This window comes from Seriola dumerili, unplaced genomic scaffold (genome assembly GCF_002260705.1).
Source record: "Seriola dumerili isolate Sdu_G_001 unplaced genomic scaffold, Sdu_1.0 BDQW01000161.1, whole genome shotgun sequence".
NCBI classification, from domain to species: domain Eukaryota; kingdom Metazoa; phylum Chordata; class Actinopteri; order Carangiformes; family Carangidae; genus Seriola; species Seriola dumerili.
The window spans coordinates 1,262,158-1,281,978 of NW_019174416.1; the positions used below are offsets into that span (position 1 = coordinate 1,262,158).

Below are 19,821 nucleotides of genomic sequence, written 5' to 3' on the forward strand. Positions count from 1 at the left end.
GACCTGGCTTTGTCAAACAATCCATAAACTCTTAATGCCACATTGCATGAGATACTTGCTCAACAAGTTCACAGAAAGAGCAAAAATCAATGAGAAACAAATTATTACGATTTACAATGTGATTATAGTACTTACTGTTTTATATCATACTCTTTTGTGTGTGTGATTCTGGACCATTAAGGGACAAGCTCATGTTTCGGGAAGTTTGAATTCAGAATTCCTTGGTGGGATTCTCGCTCTTCCTATCAATATCTGCGGCACTGGCTGCCAGAAGATTTGGTAGCTCTGGATGCCCGGGGCTCTAAATCTGGGCCAGGGGTTGTGTGGGATGCTCAGATAAATGGGCTGGGCTTTGTTTTATTGCAACACTGCTTGTCTTAACTTTCTGTGTCTACCAGGGATTTCGAAAATTTGCTACTGTCCTTGGGCCTCTCTCTGCAACAGCAGCTCTCAGTCGGGTTTGAGTCAGCCCTGGTGCCCCAAGATTACATAAATATCCTCTATGAGCCATTCACCACTATATCCAAGCTCTACTGTTTGGGTCGCTTTTTATCTTTAGCAGCGTTTTGTTTTTGCGTGGGTATGGGGGTGCAAGTCTCAGATTAAAAGTGAAACCCAGGATCCTCGTTTAACCCAATTTGACGAGTTCTTTCACACTGTGCTCAACAATTAAACGCAAAGAGTAAACATTTTCTCAATGGAATATACTCTCCTCTCAAGTCCTTTGCTCTGGACCTTTGCTAATGGATTTGACTAGAAAGACCTTTACATGTGATGCAGCTGTTTGTCATTCGTGTGCAGCAAAGCATCAATACGGAGGAAAAGTGGGCCACTGAGACTCAAAGCACAATTATCCCTGAGGAAATATGTCACATTTCCAACGTCTTTTGTGATAAGGTTTCCTCATTCGTGCTTCCTAACATCTTATTTCAAAAAAAGCACAGTGGGAAACAAAGGCAAAGATATGGCTTATTAGGTCAGTTCTGGATTCCTTTTTTTACACACTGATCATGGATCTGCTGGATAAATCACATGGGTATCATTAGAATCAACCCCGAGGTGTCTTTGGGCGCAGCGCGTTAAGTGTGTGTGTGCATGCTGGCAAATGACTTTCCTTGAGGTACTTTTTCAACAGCCAATCAAATAATGTGCAGTGTAGCCATTTAGCAGTCCTCCTGGAATATATTTTACAGTTCTGATGCCTTTCGGACTGCAAAATACACAATACCTCTTCCTTTCAATAATTTATTTTGGACTTGGGAGATAGCTTGGTCATACAAATCACGAAGAGGCTCAAAGAATGTAAATTCAATATCCTGTTTGGTGAATTGTTATTCTTCAGCAGCAACAGCAAATAACTCCATTCGACATCCCATTAGTTGACATATTACTGGGTGCCAGGCTACCAAAAGCTGCAAAACAATAAATGCTTATTGTCACTGTTTGCTTTGGAGTTAGGGCTTCTGTAGCATTTTAAATGCATGAAATGTATGTGAGGCAGGTTTGGACTGAAAGAGGATGTGATTAAAGAGAATAAGAGATGAGAATGCCAGTAAATTCTGGGGTGTCAGAAAACGTTGAATCATTTAGTAATTTTCAACATGGCGGGGAGATCTGCCTCAATCAAAAATCTTCACATAAAAGAGAGGATCGCAGAAAACTCCAGGATACAATTCTGTAGCATTTGTATTCCGCTTGTTGTCTGTGTATCGCTGTACAAAATAGATAGTGAAGCTGTAGTTGTCCACAGCATGAATAAAACAAACTTGGCAGATTTTTTGTTTGACTGGCTTTCTCCGGCCCAGAGCTCACTTGTCAAAAGGCTTATCCAGGCTTACCTTTCTCCAACCTAACCGTTTTCCTCTTGTTTCTTTTCAATCTCACCTCTTCCTTCTGTCCCTGCTCTTATCCTCTCTGATCCCTTCTCCATTCCTGCTACTCTCGGAGAAGCATTTCTATCTAACAGTATCATTTCACTCTTCAGCTTCAGGACTGAACTGCCCACCACTATTATGTCATTCAACACTTGTTCTTAAACCCGATTGAGATTCACAGTGGGCGCGGGCCAAAAGGACCTATGAGAGAAACTATAACTCTGGAGTCTATCATCCCAAATCTACCTTCCTGCTGTTGAGACTCGAGAGACAAAATGTGTCACATTCGCAGTTTCAACTGGATAAGAAATGCATCAAGTATTAAAAATGTCACTTTTAGCCCATGAAAATGCAGCACATTAATAATCATGGTTCAAATAGCATCCCACATAGTCACAGCATTCCACAAATAACATGCGATTATGGATTTTGGGCAGATAATTTGGGCAGTTTTAGCAAAACCCTCAAATCTGTGCTACTTAAAGGATCAGAAAAACGCCTAGAGGAGCCCTCTAGCCTTATGTGTTCGCCCACATCACCAGCCTCCTCAGAAACAAAACTTCAAACCAACAAGAAAAATCATCGAAACCTCGAGTGCCACCCTTCATGCTCTTTTCTTTTTTTCTTTTTTATTCTTTTCTTTTCACTCAATCTATTGTCATAGTGACCCACAGCCACCAATTCATCAGAGCTGCCATCTTGGGAGAGTAAGCCACAAGGCTATTTCTGTAATGACCCAGATTTCAGGTGAATCTGGATCCGTATCAATGTAATGAGCTGCAGTAAGTCACAGAGAACATATTGGCTCAAATAAACTATTTAGCATGGGTTTTAAAGCTTGACATGCACGGTCACAGAATATTTCAAATAATCAATAAACGAAATGTTCTATTATTGAAGCTCCAACAGCCATGCAAAGTGTGCATCCCGCCTTTAAAACACAATCGACGCCAGCGAAAATTCCCCAGTCTAATTTCCTTTCTTGGTAATTTTGTCAGATTAATATCAAGTCAATTTCCTGGAGCCTGTTCTTACACAGAGTGATGGCATGATGATAGTATCATTGGAGGAATGCTATAATTGTGGAGGATGGCTCCTTTTGAGAAGAATACGGGCACAGATGGGGCCTGAGCGTGATGGAGGAATTTCTCTGTCCCCAAAGGCTATCAGGAAACTTTGGCAAACTGGCAAGAGATAAAAATAGATTACAGACTGGAGCAGGACTACACGTATAAACCAACCCCAATGCAGGTGCTATTCTATTAAGGTAGATGGTTTACAATGTCATTATGGTGCGTTTAAAAAGCATCCACACTGCAAAACATAGTAACGCTATTAAGGGAATCAGATCAGATTTGGTTGCTATTATTGTGCTACTATTCACTGAGGTTAGTGGAGATTACAACTATAACAGGACACTGTGGACACCCATCAAAGGGCTAACATCCACTCACACTCACATTCACTCCTACAGGCAATTCAGAGTCTCCAGTCAACCTGATTTGCATGTATGTGGAATGTGGAAGGCAAAGTGAGCACTAATAAAGACAGAGCCGCAGCTACCACACAACACACCAAGGACATGTCCGCACCGTTGTTTTTGGGAATTCGGGGGTTTTAATGTCCCAAGGAGGAGTTTACATCCTATAATTATACATAAATTACACGTGTGAGTTTTTTAAGGCTGAGTTTACTGTTGTTTTTTTTTAAGAGCTGCTATTCTAATAATTAATTTTTAGGGCAAAAAATAAAAGCTATAATGAAGGGATTTAGCATTTGTCTGCAAGAATTGTATCTCTCGGAGAGGGGGGAAGGTTTAAAAAAAAAAAAAAGATTAATTTACAGAAAATGTACTGTATTATTAACACTTTAATGAATAAAGAAAATGCAGAGGAAAAAACACATTATTCACTGTTCTAGGGGGCTAGTCAGAAACTTCTTAAGGGCATACGGTTGCAGTAAATTCTGGCTACGGAGTAAAAAACATCATAATCCACACAGGGACAAGCCGAAGGCCCTTCTGCTGTGAGCCATCACAATCATGTGTTAAATTTAAAATACATGTAATATTTTATTTGGTCTCCATGATCCTCAGTAGCCAAAATAGTAAAATGAAAAATAAAAGCTAGATAGGTAATACCTGGGTCAGCTAGAGCTTTGGACGTCTCACATCGGCGCCTAATGCCTTATCTGTGTATGCATTTTCACAGATACAGGTGAAAAGTGTGGGGCCAGTCTAACTAAAAAAAAAAAAAAAAAAAAAAAAAAAGGATATAAATAAATGCTTCTACATTATTTACAACTTGCATCGAGATAGAAGGAAAGATGAAGCAGCATGGTACAGACGCTGGACTCAATGTCATCTCTGATTTGGCTAAATGTAAAATTTACCAGGGTAGTGTGTGTGTGTGTGTGTGTGTGTGTGTGTGTGTGTGTGTGTGTGTGTGTGTGTGTGTATGTGTATGTGTGGAAACACAAGCACTTACAGGCAAGTGCAGAGAGAGAAGAAAAAGACAAAGGAAAGAAGAGACCATACAAAAGGGAGAAACTATCTACTTGGGTCTACTTGTGGCGCAGGTGTCTATGAGGATATGACGGCCAGGTGGCAAGGTTGTGTGTGAGTGTGTGTGTGTGTGTGTGTGTGTGTATGTGGGAAAAACAGGAAGGTTCTCTGCTAATCTCTTGCATTACTGCAGTCATTTCCACTCTCTTCATCACCAGTAGCATGTGCTCTGTGAGATTTAAAATATTTAAATCTGTAATCTGTCAGCATTATGAGGTTAACACACACCCGCAAAGGCTGGTGTCCTATCCGTCAGCATGCTTTCCACTTCACATGGCCCCACATATATCACAGAGACCTGACATGGCCTTTTGTAGTTCTCGCTGGAAAAGACTTTGCGGGCGGTGTCTGTAATTTCTCAGCAGTGGCAGAGACATGCTGCTGGACCCCAGAGAAAAATTATGGGATATGCAAGCAGCAGAAGAAAGAAAAAAAAAAAAAAGCCGTACCACTGTGAAGCACGAGGAAGCTTCTAATTTTTTCCCCAGTGTATGTGACCCAGTGACTCTGGAGGAGTTCTTCCTTGTTCTTTTACTATGGGTAAACCAGCATTCATTATTGATTTGGTGCACAGACTCATAGTCTTGCACAACATGGTCTTATGAGTGGGCCGAAATGTTTTGTCAGTTTGGTGCACAGCTGCATTAGAGCCTCACTAATGCATCCTCTTTCACCTTTCTTATACATAGTGCCATGTTTTCCTAAAACTCTGAATTAATAACCAAGAATGAATAAATTGAATGGGATTAAAGCCTGAACGACAGTGACCCATATATGACTATTAGGTTGATGGAAGACACTCCAACGTAGCCCATTTAGCCAGCTCCATGTCATGTCTTCATACGACAGGCTTTTACTAAGCTCCTTAAGAGCCTGCCCCAGGGGATCTATGGTAGGCTAGAGGTACTGACTCAGGCCTTATCTCCACTAATTTACCCCATGAATTAGACGGGGCCTCGCTTCTGTGTCCTGCCAGACCCACACAATACTCACTCCATGTTAAGAAAATGAGGAGATAAAAGGGCTTTTCGATTGCTTAGTTGGATAAGGAGCTGGAGAATTGACGGGCGAAAGGCACACTCTGTCACTTCAACTTCACCTGGACGGTCACGTTCATCCCCAGGATTTAAAAAGTGTTGATTCCCTGTCTGTGTATTTTCAGGGTGGATTAAGCGGAATAAAATGCAATTTGAATCATAAGGATTAAGGTGAACTTCTCAAAAACAAACAGGCAGGGCTTCACCCCTGTCAGCCACAAAGTAAGGACAGAATGACTTTCTTTGTTCCTGTCAGGCTTTCCTTAAATATTTTTTTGACAGACATTTTAAAATTTAAATGAGCTGGCAAGCTACGGACGTGGACTTCTAGAGGACAGAAAGTACAGGACTTGGTCCGATCCACAGAAACTTATACATATATTTGAGATTTAGTTGTTTGTCATATCACACTGCATGTGCAAGTGGAAAGCAAACAACACCTCAGCGTGTAAACCAAAGCCACAGTCTGCAAATATCTGCAACAGTCTCACAAAATAAAATCAATTGAATGTAAACAAAACTTCCACTAGCGGCTTGAGTGGATTGATTCCTTTATCCCGGAGTTAAAAAGGTCATTCATGTCGTCTGCATGTTGCACATGAATGCTGAGTTTTATCCAAAGCTAAGCTTATGTAAGTCTAAAGTACAGCTTTGCATATGAGAGACACACACTCTCTCTCTCTCTCTCTCTCTCTCTCTCCCTATCTGTGCAGTCTCCCACCCCCCACCTCTCGCTGTTTCTCTCCATGTGATGCATTTTTAAAAAGTCTCCTTTAAAGAGGAAAACAATCAAAAATAGCTCCTCACTGCTGCTGCATGTTTGGTTACGTCTCGGATTTTAACTCAGCCGGCCTCGTCCTCGGTCTGCGTGCTATTGAGTGTAAATTGTCTAATTAATAAATAAATAATAAATAGATAACTTCTGGCAGACAGTGAGTGGAGGCATACTGTGTGACATCTGCTTTGCAGTTAGAATGGCGATGTCCAAAAGAATCTTGTTTACTAAGCAGACATTGGTCTTTGGCAGGGAAACCTGTTAGTCAGGGGAGATGTTTTTGGGCCATGAACAATGTAAAATCTCTGTTAAATATGTTATGTGCAGTAGACTTGAGGCGTATCTTTCTGCCTCAGGCCAAAACCATTTTGTTAGTCAAACAAAGACACTTTCATCTTTTCACAGATTTAACAAATATGTCTTATTCATTATTAAAACGAATATGACACAAGTGCATCTGGTGAATTGTCGCTCGACTCGAGTAATTTTTAAAATAAACAATCTGGGTATTTTTCAGCGATTCTCTCACAAAAGGTGTGATTTAATGATGATGAAAGCCTATCCTCCTGAACAAATACTCAGAGACAAGTTTATCCTCTTTCATTAGTCACCGTACATCTGTGTGTGCGTATGGCCAGATTATGAATGAGCGCATTTGACACGTCATGATACACAGTTTGACTTGGGTTTAAAAGATTTTGCCGTTCGTTGCCTCATCAGTTTCTCAGAGCTCTCTGCTCTGCTCTGCTGCTATTGTGTAGGGCAATTAAAAACCTGAATGACTCTGAATCATTTACACTGTAAGTGGTAATAAAGTAAAGACTGGATTCAGTTTCTAAATGAATCTCTTCTCTTGTGCCAACAAGAGGCAGTGGTTAGTTTAAAGAAAGTCTGTAAACTGTCTGTTTAGTAAGACATTTCTAAACTGTGTGTTTTTTTTTTTTTTGTGAGCATCATCCATCAAGGCCAATGCAGTCATTTTGTTTGCTTGGTAATGTGGTGGAAACTAATCTGCATTAAATCCAAATTCTCCACAACTGCCTTTTTCGTTTTTTGTGTGTTTGACATTGCAAAGTTGTGAAAACAGTGCTGGAACAATGACAGGCTTTTCCCCGGCTGTAGGGTAGCCAGCGATAGGACATATTTTCAGAAGGTCAGAGGTATCCATTTGGGAAATTATTCAGCTCCTGCTCCTGCTGCTTCACGACAACACGTCAAACACAATGAAGAATATTAGAAAACACAAATAACCTTCCGCAGCCTTTCTCATATGTGCAACACACACCTCTGCGTATACACTGAGGAGCACGCGCCCTCACACACCTCCTCGACCCATGCGTCTGGATGTGAGAGCAATAACGAGAGCACGCTGAAAGAGAAACTGAAGGCTAAAGAACAAGAGGCCTCTTGGGCCGGAGACCAATGAGTGGCTCATCCATGTTAAGTCAGGCCAAGACGTACTCAGGTGTATTCACGTTAGGTCAGGAAGAAGCCTTGCTGACCTTTGCAGCAGACAGGGAGTCTCATGGAGCTTTTCTCGAGCAGTCCTGAGACGCACAGGGTAAACAACAGACTCAATGCTGCACTTTCAAATGTGTGTGTGTGTGTGTGCGTTTAGGATTGTGTTAGTCCATGGTGTCCGTCAGCGATCATATGTTGACCACTTCTTGATGGCCCAACCCTTCCAGTCAAACCTGTCTGTCAAATGAACGCAGTCAGGGGGCCGCGTTCTCTGTAATTATTCTCCTGCAGTGTTTTCATTGTAAATTAGGGCTGCCATGATTGTTACACAGATCAAGCACAACCCCAGAAAAAAGCAGGGGGTGGGGGGGGGGGGGGGTGAAGAGGGGAAGAATGAATATTAGAACAGCAGGGAACTTGAAAAAATATCACTTTGCTGGACTGGAATACAAACATAGAGGGGCCTGAGAGAGAATTCACAAGCAGCAGCAGCATGCATAATCCTTCACATGATATTGAAGGAACACACATACAATATAAATGAACACAATTTGCCAGCAAATCAAATCAAAATCCAAAGAGTCCTAATCAAATTTCATAGGGTTTTAAATGTGCTCAACAAAAACTAGGAATTCTATGTGTCTGTGTTATTATAACCCATTAAGGACTTCTTTCATCAATAGTGTGGAACGCATGCCAAATAAAACGCTGGATCATTTCCTAAATGCTTAGGTTTCAGGGACACATTGCTTATTCAACCAATCACCATGACAACTCTCGCTTTACATTTTTTACTCGCTCTTCCCTTTTCTGAATTCAACTCTCACAGTTAATCATTCTTCCCACCACCGACTACAATGAGACTATTTATCTCCAAGCTCGTGTCCAGGAGTTTCACAATGAGAGAAAGTCGACACCAGTGGCCTGCAGGATCATCACTGTGCTTTAAATTTAGCACTAAACTCCCTCCCTCCCTCCACGAGCAGCTTCTGCATCTGGTCTCTACAGCTTTTCATAGGAATAATAAAGATGGAAAAGTGAAGTTGTTTACTACCTTTTTTTTTTCCAGCAGTCATGAAATCAGTCTAAAAGATCAATGTCAGCATGTGATGAAAAGAGGTAGATTCATAGTTTACTACATCAGAGAGAAATTCAGTGATGCACATGCGCCACATTAATAAAATATAGTCCTTTGAGATCACTCTTTTCGTCACTCTAAATGAAAATATCCTTCAATAACCAGGGAAACTCTCATTGAAGCTGATGCTGTACAACCACGCATCTACACTGAGCAAGCCAGTTATTCATCCATGAACTTCCCAAGAAATCAATTCATGAGCAAAACTTAAAAGAAGAATTGTAACATGGGGATCCCCACGTATATGCCTGTGGCATATTATCCAGCTACCCTCACCACAAACAGATGGGAGTGGGGTATATATATTGCTACAAACCGGTGGAAGATCCCACTCTTATGAAAAATAAAATCTATGATCTGGTGTCACTGTCACCGATTTGATTAAGCAATTCGTGTTTTAACATCCGGTAAACTTAAGAGTTTTTCATTTCATCTGCGAGTAAGCAAGTCAACGGGCTATTTCATTTATGTTCTACGGAGGGAGGGAGAGAGCAAGAGAGAGAGAGAGAGAGAGAGAGAGAGAGAGGGAGAGGGAGAGAGGGGGAGAGAGAGAGAGAGGGAGAGAGAGAGAGAGAGAGAGAGAGAGAGAGAGAGAGATTGCGCGTCACTGCTCCATCACGCACACAAGATGTCTTTATGGCCAAGTAACAAGTGCTCTGAACAATTATCACAAGCTTTTATTTTCTGCAATGACGTTTGCAGCGCAGTGGTGTTGTGACACGTTACATATGCCGGTGTGGGCAAAAAAACACACACACACACACACACACACACACATACACACACACACACACACACACACACACACACACACACACACAGCATCCAAATCCCCTGCCTCTAATAAGACTCGCCGTAGTCCGTTCAAGTCACAAAATCCAAATAGGTTTGGGAAGTATACGTGCTGCTTCGTGCGGGTTTACAGCTCTGCGTCGATGTAGCGCCACAAAAAAAGCACAGTTTATTTTTTCAGGAAAATAAATATAAATATAAGTCTTCCAATTTCAATCCAAGCAGCCCGATGTGCCCATTTCTCCTGCAACCTCCTAAGTCACTCACCACGCAGACAGCCTTAAGATTTTTTCCCCCAGCTGCTCAGCAAGTATCATGAAATGACTCACCTGCCTTGTCGAGATGTAATTCCCCCCATGCCTTGTTCTGTGAAAATAAACAGCCGGGACTATGTTTCACTGTTTCGGGGTCTTCACTTGCAGTCGGGTACGTACTCCAAATATCCGTATAGTCTGCGCACTGCTTATGTTTTTCGGGAATGACCTTCCTGTGAAGCGATAACGGCTCTCATTATCCTCGCTCCGCTGTCATTTCAATGCATTTCTCCCATGTTATGTTTTTTTCTTCTTCTTCTTTTTTCAGCGGGAAGCTCTCCTCCTAGTCCTGGTGCGTTTTGATGCTTTTGCCTTGACTCCTGGGCTCAACACGAGCTTCGCGGGGGCGCGCAGCGCGATCCCGGCTGGATATTCGGGAGCGCCGACTGGAGATGGAGAAAAGAGTTACTAGGTAACCAAGGGCACACGCATCATACATGAAAAGGAGCGAAGGATTTATGGCTTCCGACTACGCTCTGCCCTTCTCCTGTGCCTTCTTTGACAGCTCATCAAAAATGGGCGTTTTTAATATTTCAGTGATGGGCCACGCTTTAGTGTCTATGTCACAAAAACCCTACATCATCCTCTTAAAGGCTTCAATCTGCTCGGGGCTGAGAGTTGGTCCTTTGGAGAATTTCTTAAATTTGCAGGTATTACATTTTGTAGGAATTTCCTTTAAAATCAAGAATACATTTTACTAAAGATAAAGTATTTACAAAGATCACACAAGGTTAAGAGCAGAGAGGGGGGATTTTATGAAGCTGGAGAAAAGTAATGAATGAAAAGAGGCCACAGAAAAGTTCCTTAAATGCTAAATAGGCTATTTAAAAGCCTAATAACCCACAGTGCAGTTTTTTTTTCAGGGAGGAAGTTTGAGGTTGATCTTGAATTCCTCACTCAATGAATTAATTCTAGTCTATTAAAGCTACTCCACAACCTGTATTTTCCATGTTCATACACCTTGTGAACCAGAAAAGAAATGTAAAGTAATCAAAGGTTTGCCTGTTGGGACACATTTTCCCATAATGCAACTTGATTGACATCAGAGTAATCTTCTTCACTAGTACCATCACCATACACTGGTTTGAGTGTCTCCCCACATGACTATAGTGAACTGTTCTTCATGCCTTTAAATTGGTGAACTGCCCCTTTAATATCCAATTGATTAAAAAAAAAAAAAAAAGAAAAAAAAAGAATGTGAGATAAGAGGATTACATATCAGCTGGTGAGGGATAATTAGGGTTTTCAAACATTTTGTTAAAATGGTTACATTAGCAGTTCCATACTTGATTTTTAACAGCCTCAGCACTTTATGTATAATATATTATTTGTAGTTAGCTTCATTTTGATTTTTATCAGTGCTGGAGTGTGAACAGGAGCACCGTACCTTGCAACAAGGTCAGCCAAAGCTCCTCAGTCCACTTATTCTATTTCCCAATTTTCGGGGTCAAGTCAATTTTATCTATTTAACAAAATCACATTTTGGCCTAAGAGACCTTTACAGACTGCACAATACGCTCTCTGTCCTTTTAGCCCTTCATTCAGATATGGAAAAACTACACACACACAAAAAAATGGAAACATATCAGGAAGAGCAACAGAGAAGGGATTTCTCTTCCAGAAGAGCCAGATACACTATAGACATCTTATATGCAGGGTAAATAAATGTTTTTTTTATGTAAACAGCTTTCATGTATTTGTGAACATAGCTCCTCTAAACTGTGCTGCATCATGTAAATACTCTTGCAAAACAAAAAGTAACAATTACTTGAAACATTACTGTTAATCTTAGACCTGCAGCAGCCAAATGACACTATAGGGCAGTTCATCCCTCCATATAAGTCTGCTCCCTTTATTGACATTTTTAAATCTTGGTTGAAAACCCATCTCTTCTCCTTGGCCTTTAAATCCAATTGAGATCAATATTGTATCATCCCTGCTTTGTCTTTCTGTGTCATCCCTCTGTTGTCCTTGGGTCTGTTCTGTTCTGTTTATATTTTTTGTTATGTGTTTCATTCACTGAGGTTGTCCAGCAATTTGGTCGACACTGTTTTTAAATGTCCTCTATATATGAAGCTGAAATCACTTTTGCAGTGAATTAACACAGTGGCCTTTTTTTTCCTTTTTTTTTTTTTTTAATTCCTTGAAGCATTAAAAGGAATTCTTTATCAAGATCCGGATAAAAATACATTTCTTTATCCTGAACACATTTTAGGACAGTTTCAATGCAAATAACAGCACCGCTTTTAAGGTTGAAACACACAATTCAAACCCTAAACTGGGTACTAAAATATAGCACAGCAGATAAGTAATAGCAAGTGACCAGTGCAGGTCTAAATAGAGGCAGGGTCACTGTAATCCAATTTAGCAATTTAATGCAGCAATTACAGCCATCCTCCATGTACAGTCGCCACTCACACCCTTTTTAAGTTAAAGGTGCACGCCAATCACTGAAATCAAAAGTAGCAGCATTCACACACTGTATGACTGTTAATGGCTCTCTGCGTAGAGACCACTCACTTAGCCAGAGAAGTGTTTCCGATGTTTCACAGCTGAAGTGTAAGGGACTGATTCCAGAGCTGCTATTTGTTTTACCAGCATTCAACACTCATACAGTAGGAATATACCATGAAGAGGCAGGGATACTGATACCAAAACCACAACTTTGACTTAAAGAAATAAGTTTAGTCTTGATCTTTAAACAGTAATAACATCAAACTTACAAATAAAATTAAAAAAAAATGTAAAAACCTAAAATTGCAAGGGTATCCACAACTTCAATGTCCAATGTTGCAGACCACAGAAGCAACATGTGGAGGCCCATGTTTCAGAGGTAGGTACAGGCGACTCATTCATACTCACAAGGACAATTTTTCTCTCAAGGGGAGAGTCAGCTCAGTCGCAAACAGATGAATGGCGTGCCTGAGGCGGCTGGATGGGTTAGTTCAAAAGCATGCTGCAGAATAATATTTATGCCTTAGGAGACAGTGTGTGCATCACAATGTCAAAATGCAGGCCTGTCGGCTCTCCATTCACTGTCCCACAGCCTTTCTCCCACATATTCTCAAATCTTCCCAATATCAGGAGTTTTAAAACACTGAATGGTTTCTAAACCTTTTTGTCTTAAATTGGTGAACACCAAGTTAATTTGTCCACAAGGAAAGTGGGGACGGGGATGTAAGAGAAAAAAAAATCATAATCATAAATCATTAAAAAAAAAATCTAACTCAAACAAAATAGCCTGTTTGATAATGTTCAGTCAATCAACACAACATGAGGGTAGAGCATTTAAAACAGGTGGAGGCGACTACACATGCAAAATACTGCAATATTTCAAAGTGATTGAGTTCCTTGGTTGATTGATGGTGAAATTGCTCTTGCTTTTAAGTGCTTTCATGCCATTATGATTTACAAATATCACACAAAACAAGGATAGACTGCCAGGAAAACAATTTTGTTCGCTAAAGAAGAATTCCATGTTTGGATACAATTGATTATAATTTCTCGTCTAGTTTATGACAGTTGTCATTCGTGAAGGATAAAATGTAGCCGAGGTGGGGTAAAATCAGATATAATAATATATAATAATACATGATATTAAATCTTCAGTTTTCTCTGGCCAGATGTTAAAAAGTAAATTAAAATGACCTGTGTTAAAAAAAAAAAAAAAACATAACACAGGATGCACAGAGCAGTCAAAAAAAAAAAGAAAAAAAGTAGAGCACCAAGAAAAACCAAACATGGAACAACAAAGCTCAGATCTGTCAAATGCTGTACAGTCAAGATTAAGGAAAAATGCCAAGCAGGAGACGGGAGAGGGAAAAGATAAATAAACAAGACAGGCCAACAGGACGAGAGAGTCAGCAGAACAGTGAAGAGGACATCTGACAGTCTGATGACCACAACTGTACGTCAATAAAGAATCACTTCAGCTGCACTGTAAAGGAACAGCCTTTAGAGTTTTAAGAATTTATCGTTATAGTACTAATAAGATTATCAGTTCCATTTGTATGGCACCTTGATAGTATCCTCTATAATGGGGAACATGCACTTAAAATTGTTCTCCAAATCACAGAAAAAAAACTGCACCTGGACAGTAACATGATATCCTACCACTTTCTCTTAACCAGCCTATGATGTAGACCTCTGACACTCAGATCAGAACAAACTGCAAACATAAGAATGTGATATAAACTGCCCAGTGCTGCACAAAATATCAAGCCGGCAAGTTTTGGCCACACACTCACTCTATCTGCAGTTGGGTTCTTCACTCATTCGTTGTTTCTGTAGCAATATTGTTTTGGTTTATAAGTATTATATTGGGCTGCACGGTGGTGCAGTGGTTAGCGCTGTCACCTCACAGCAAGAAGGTTCCGGGTTCGAGTCCCGGCTCAGTCGCGGGTGGGTTCTGTGTGGAGTTTGCATGTTTGCGGTACTCCGGCTTCCTCCCACAGTCCAAAGACATGCAAATGGGGACTAGGGTGATTGAATACTCTAAATTGACCGTAGGTGTGGCTGTGAGTGTGAATGGTTGTCTGTCTATATGTGTTTGCCCTGCGATGGACTGGCGACCTGTCCAGGGTGTACCCTGCCTCTCGCCCGAAAAGATGCTGGGATAGGCTCCAGCCCCTCCCGCGACCCTGCTAGAGGATAAGCGGAAGAAAATGGGATGGGGGACTATTATATTGTTGAGTAATAACATGTTTGACTGCAACCCAATATACTTTCTTTAGCTTTAGCTTTAGTAGTTTATCGTATTTCATCCGTCAGGGCGCTTGAGCTGTAAATTCTGAATTAAAAAATACAAACTGTAAACTAGCTTTGGGATCACAGTCTTGGCCTTATTGACGCCAGGTAATGCAGAGCCAGACTATGTTGAAGTTAGACCCCAGGAGGAAAAAACAAGACTACAAAGGGTATGTCGCACAAAAAACCCAGAAAAAAAGAACATTCTGTGACGGTGACAGTCCCTAATGAACAAAAACATAATTCACTTCAGAAAAGCATCTATTTGATCCCAACACTGAAGCCTGCTGATTATTTTTTCCACTTTATTACAGTCTATCATTAAGACAAAGTGCACTTAACACAGTCGTCAAACAGTCTAGAAAAAGCTTCTCTTTTCAAAACGTCGCCTCTTGTTGCACAGCGATGGAGGAGGAAGGCAGCAGCTCCCGTGACAAATCCCTGCTGAGAAAACTTCAGTCACGTAGCTGCTATTCTTTTAGAAGCATGTTTTATAGTAAGAGTGGACCTGTTCATCTGACATTTATTGATGAATCATCATGGAAAGCATAGTGATACCAACGCTTTACTTTACAATGCCCACCGCTCCGGGCTTCTTGTCAAACTTCACGTGAACGCATGCGGCGCCTTCATCCATATCAGAGTCCTGCGTGAATTAGGATGTTTTTCCAGAGGACTGATTTGATAGAAGGCAGGCGTTGTCTTTATTTTGATCTCAGATATCAACCAGTAGCATAGGCAGCCAAGGGGGATCTACAGAAGTTAAATGTGAACCATCTTTGTGATGCCCACCTGAGATTAACCCAAAATTGAACAGCTAATCTCATTTCCAAACGCAGCCTCCCTATGTTATGTAAGTTTACAAACTTGTTTATTTCTTTCCTTGGTCATAGAATCAGTGTTAGTGTTCACTTGTGTCATTTTGTTGTATTTATAGACATGTAGGGAGTTTATGCTGAGTTTAATTTGCTAATCTAGCAATAGAGTTTATTGATTCAAGCCCAGCCTTGTGTCTGGGTCTTGTGATGCCTGTGACGTCATCTCTCTGTGCTTTTGTGGTCACTCCACATTCCTGATATTTATGTGTGTCTTTAAAGCTGACATGCCTGCTTTGATAGGACTAATAAATGTATCAATTTCCATGCACAACGATTCAGAAATGGCTTTTGCAGCAACTGTGGGGAAAAAAAAACTGTATAATAAATGGCAAAAAAAAAAAGAAATGGCTGGTAGCCTCTGGTGTTTCTGTGTTTTAAATTCTGTGAAATTCCCTTTTCCCCAGAAGCTCATCGTTTACTTCAGCTTGTAATAAAATAATTAAAATCGATATCTTGTGTGGAATGATTAATATGTTTGATAAGTGGCTACATAATGAGCAGGATAATGCACCTTCAAATTGCTCGTGATCACAGATAAAGCCCTGGGCTCTTTGCTGTTGTGTGGTCAGGTGCTCTCGAAGGACTTGGACAAATGCGTTCTAAAAAATAAAGTAATACAGCTATTAGGGATCTGCACGGACGAGGACAGGCTCTGTGTACGGAGGGAAGCGGAGAGGAGAGACAGGAGGGGGGTGGGGGGTGGAGTTTGAAAACGGACAACATTCACAGTTTATTCACAATTTTAAAGCTAAAACAAGTGAGCCTAACCTGGCCATGGCTCGTCTTCACCGTTTGTTATGTTGATGTATTGTCACTTGTACGCTGCCGTTTACGAGTGAAATTCTTGAACCCAAAGCTTCCTCAGCATGGTACAGTCATAGTCACACTGCCTGGTTTCATAAACACATGTGATTTCTTTGATAACAGATTTAAAGCCAAAATGATCAGATAACAGTAATACACAAAAACAAGGCAAGACAAGCCCAGTGCAGACGGACCTCATGGAGCCTGTGGGGCACATTGTGAGGAAGAGAAATCTTTGACCCGTGACTTCCTGTTCATTAATGGCTCTGAACAAACATTCCCAAGTCCTCCCAGCACATACAGCAATATTTTTTACAGTCCTCTGAAAAACTAGGCTACAGGTACAGAGGAGTATCAATTAGGCCCAGAATATGGACTTCATGTATAGACTTCTTATATAATATTAACAAATGAAATTGAACCTAATCAAAGATGGCGATCCAACATCTCTGATGGATTCAAGTGGCTCACAATCGAGTCTGACAGGTAAGACCAACTGGTAATATTTGTGATAGGATTCCTATATCCTGCTGTTTGCCAACGCACTCATACACCAGATGTCTATTTACAAATACACTAGCGTATATACTCTGAATCGCAGGCATAATTTTGCTCTTGAGCATCTACATACAGGGTTTCTATCAATTTTTCTGCTGCAGGATACAAGGATCACTCAACCCTATACTCCATGCACAGTTCCGCACAAAATAAAAGCACATACAGATACAGTTATAAATATTACGCAGATATACTGCGCGATCACAAAATGCACAGAACTATAACATGAAATCTCCCCCAGGAGAAATTTGACTCTTGACGACAGTTTAAACAGACATCATGTATTTTAGCTGAACCTGTTACAGATTAATCAGGATCTCCTGTTCTCTTCTGTTGTTTATGGTCGGATAAACTGAGTGCTTCTGTCAGCTCTATCTGTAACAGATGTCCAGTGCAGAGCATTACACAGATCTCATATGGGCACTATGAAATACTTCCTGCTTTATTTGGAGTAATCTGAAGCCTGTTTATTTCTCTTATTGTATCTGAACCCCAGAGGCCGGTGCAGTAATCTCTGCCGGAGCTTGACCAATTTACTCAGCACCTTCCATGCCCTTCAACCTTTGGTTTGCAGGCCGAATATTAAAAATAGAAAGTGGAGAGGGGGGCAGATGTAACCGTGGCATGGATTTGAACCCACAGAACTGAAGCCATATTATATTCTTATCTCGCTGTGAAATTATGCAAGCTGTATATGTAGACAAGTATTAAAATGTATGATTTCCACTTTAACACTAAATCTTCTCATCTTCGGGCTGAAAATGTGAGGGAATGAGGATGTTCTTCTCTGTATATTTGCCTCAATGGACGTCAAACAGCCCAGAGTGCACACGCACGCACACACACACACACGCACACACACACACACACAGCACACACACACACACACACACCCCCACACACACACACACACACACACACACACACACACACACACACACACACACACAGCCAAACACACTTTTTCAAAATGTTCAGGATCTATCAGGATGAGTGCAGAATTTAAAACATGTGGGAGCAGCAGCCGGTCACAAGGTTACAAAAACCGCAAATTAGCTTAAAGATAGCGAGGTCAAAAAGAAGAATAAACATTGGCCAAATGAATCAAATCTGATTCAGAGATGGTTAGAAAAATTCTGCTTTCAGGTCCTTCAGACTTCCATGGGAATCTGGATGCTGTTGTTATACTTTCACTCACAGTTCATGTCCACAGTCAACTCACATTAATCCCCCTGTACACTGCCTTTCATCATTTCTCCTTGTAAACATCCATTTTCAGCTTGGTTGAACTGCTTTTTGTGGTTCCAGAGCACATATATGGTATTTTGAAACACTCTCCTCTCGCAGTGATTGGGTCTCAGACAGAGGCTGATTACAGTGTCCCACATCAGGAACTTTTCCCAAAGTAGCCTTGGAAATCAGGACATCTCACTAGGACCCCGATAGGAAGGAAATAAAGAGTTTTAATCAAGCTATCGATGCATGCTCTTAATACTAATGCTTTCATCAGGCACACTTTTCACTCGTTCAGTGTTTACTACCACTCTGTGTTTATTAGGACACGCTTTTCTGTACTATATTCTTAGCGGCATTATCACGGAAAAGGGTTAGTCACAGCATGTGTCACTGCCCAGGGTGGGAGAGGGGATTTAGGGATATTTTTGTGCCAAGCGCCCAGGGCTCTGCTGGTCTTTCCCTTATACAAGTCTTTAAACAAAGCTAATCTAACATGCAAAATCTATTGTGCACAGATGATTTCACTGTCTCCTCTACCGATTATCATATTTCCTGTGTATAATTACTGAAAAACAAAGTGGCGGAGGTAACCAGGCCTGTGCAATTTGGAAGTGTTTAATTTTTACGTGTAAAATGTTCTCCAGATGATCATGTTGAGGTAAATAGTTGCCCGTTGAGAAAGCCCCAATCTTACTGTTTGCTATCAGTCTGTTTATGCTGAAGTGATACTTGACTAAACTGTGCAATAGGCAAAAAGCAGCTAGACAAGAGCTTGGCTCTCATGCTCAGATTTCCATATTTATTGCTTGAGATCCTGCAGGGAGTTCAACTGAATGCCAATCGTAGAGCTGACTCACTGAGACAAATATGCATCTGCAGCCTGCACACTACAACACAGACCCCATACTGTATGACGCTTGATTGATTAAAATCCACCTTTTCAAGCTAAATGTTATAGTATAAGTAACGCACCGTGTCAGCACGTAAACTGTGATGCAGCTCGCTGGCTGCTGTGCTCTATCAATGTTGCAGCAACAACAGCAACACTGATGATAATAATAATGTCTATTTATAGAGCTCATTTTAGAAGCAAAGTTTAAAAAAAAAAAAAAGAAAAAAGTGCTTCACACAAGGCAGCAAATTAAAATCAACAAATCATAAACTCATTAGGTTTTATAATCAAACAAATAAAACTAATTTCATCAATCTAAGACAAAATCAATCCAGTAAAATCTGGATAAATGCCCAGATAAGAGTGTGTTTTAAGAGATTTAAAAGCTAGTACTGACTCTCTCAGATGGTTCATATGCGACTGATGATCAGAACAGTGGTTTCAAACCTTGGGGGGGGTCGTCAAAAAAATAAATCTAAGGGTATCACAAGATGAATACCAGCAGAAAAAAACAAAGTTTTGCTAACAAAGCTAGGCTTATACTTTTTTGGCTTCCCTCTAATCTTCACTTTTTTTCCTGCACATTTATGAATATTTCTTCTTCTTCTTGACTCTAAAAGGGGGGGGGGGCATGATTGGTTGAACTGGTCGCAGCTGGTGGACATGTGCCGCTGATGACGAGGGGTTACATGTGGACATCATTTTGTTTTATGAGATAAACATGCCAAAAACGGTCCGACCAAGAGCGTCTGC

The 19,821-nt window shown here is 40.8% G+C and overlaps 1 protein-coding gene across 1 annotated transcript in view; it reads right to left on the reverse strand.

Annotated features, from left to right (window-relative positions):
* The window catches only part of nlgn3 (neuroligin 3), a 117,140-nt gene extending 106,868 nt beyond the window's left edge, over positions 1 to 10,272 (reverse strand). Inside the window, exon 1 of the mRNA XM_022751764.1 lies at positions 9,970 to 10,272. The gene's annotated coding sequence lies outside the window, so the exon portion shown is untranslated. The remainder of the gene's footprint in view (positions 1 to 9,969) is intronic.
* Between the last annotated feature and the right edge of the window lie 9,549 nt (positions 10,273 to 19,821).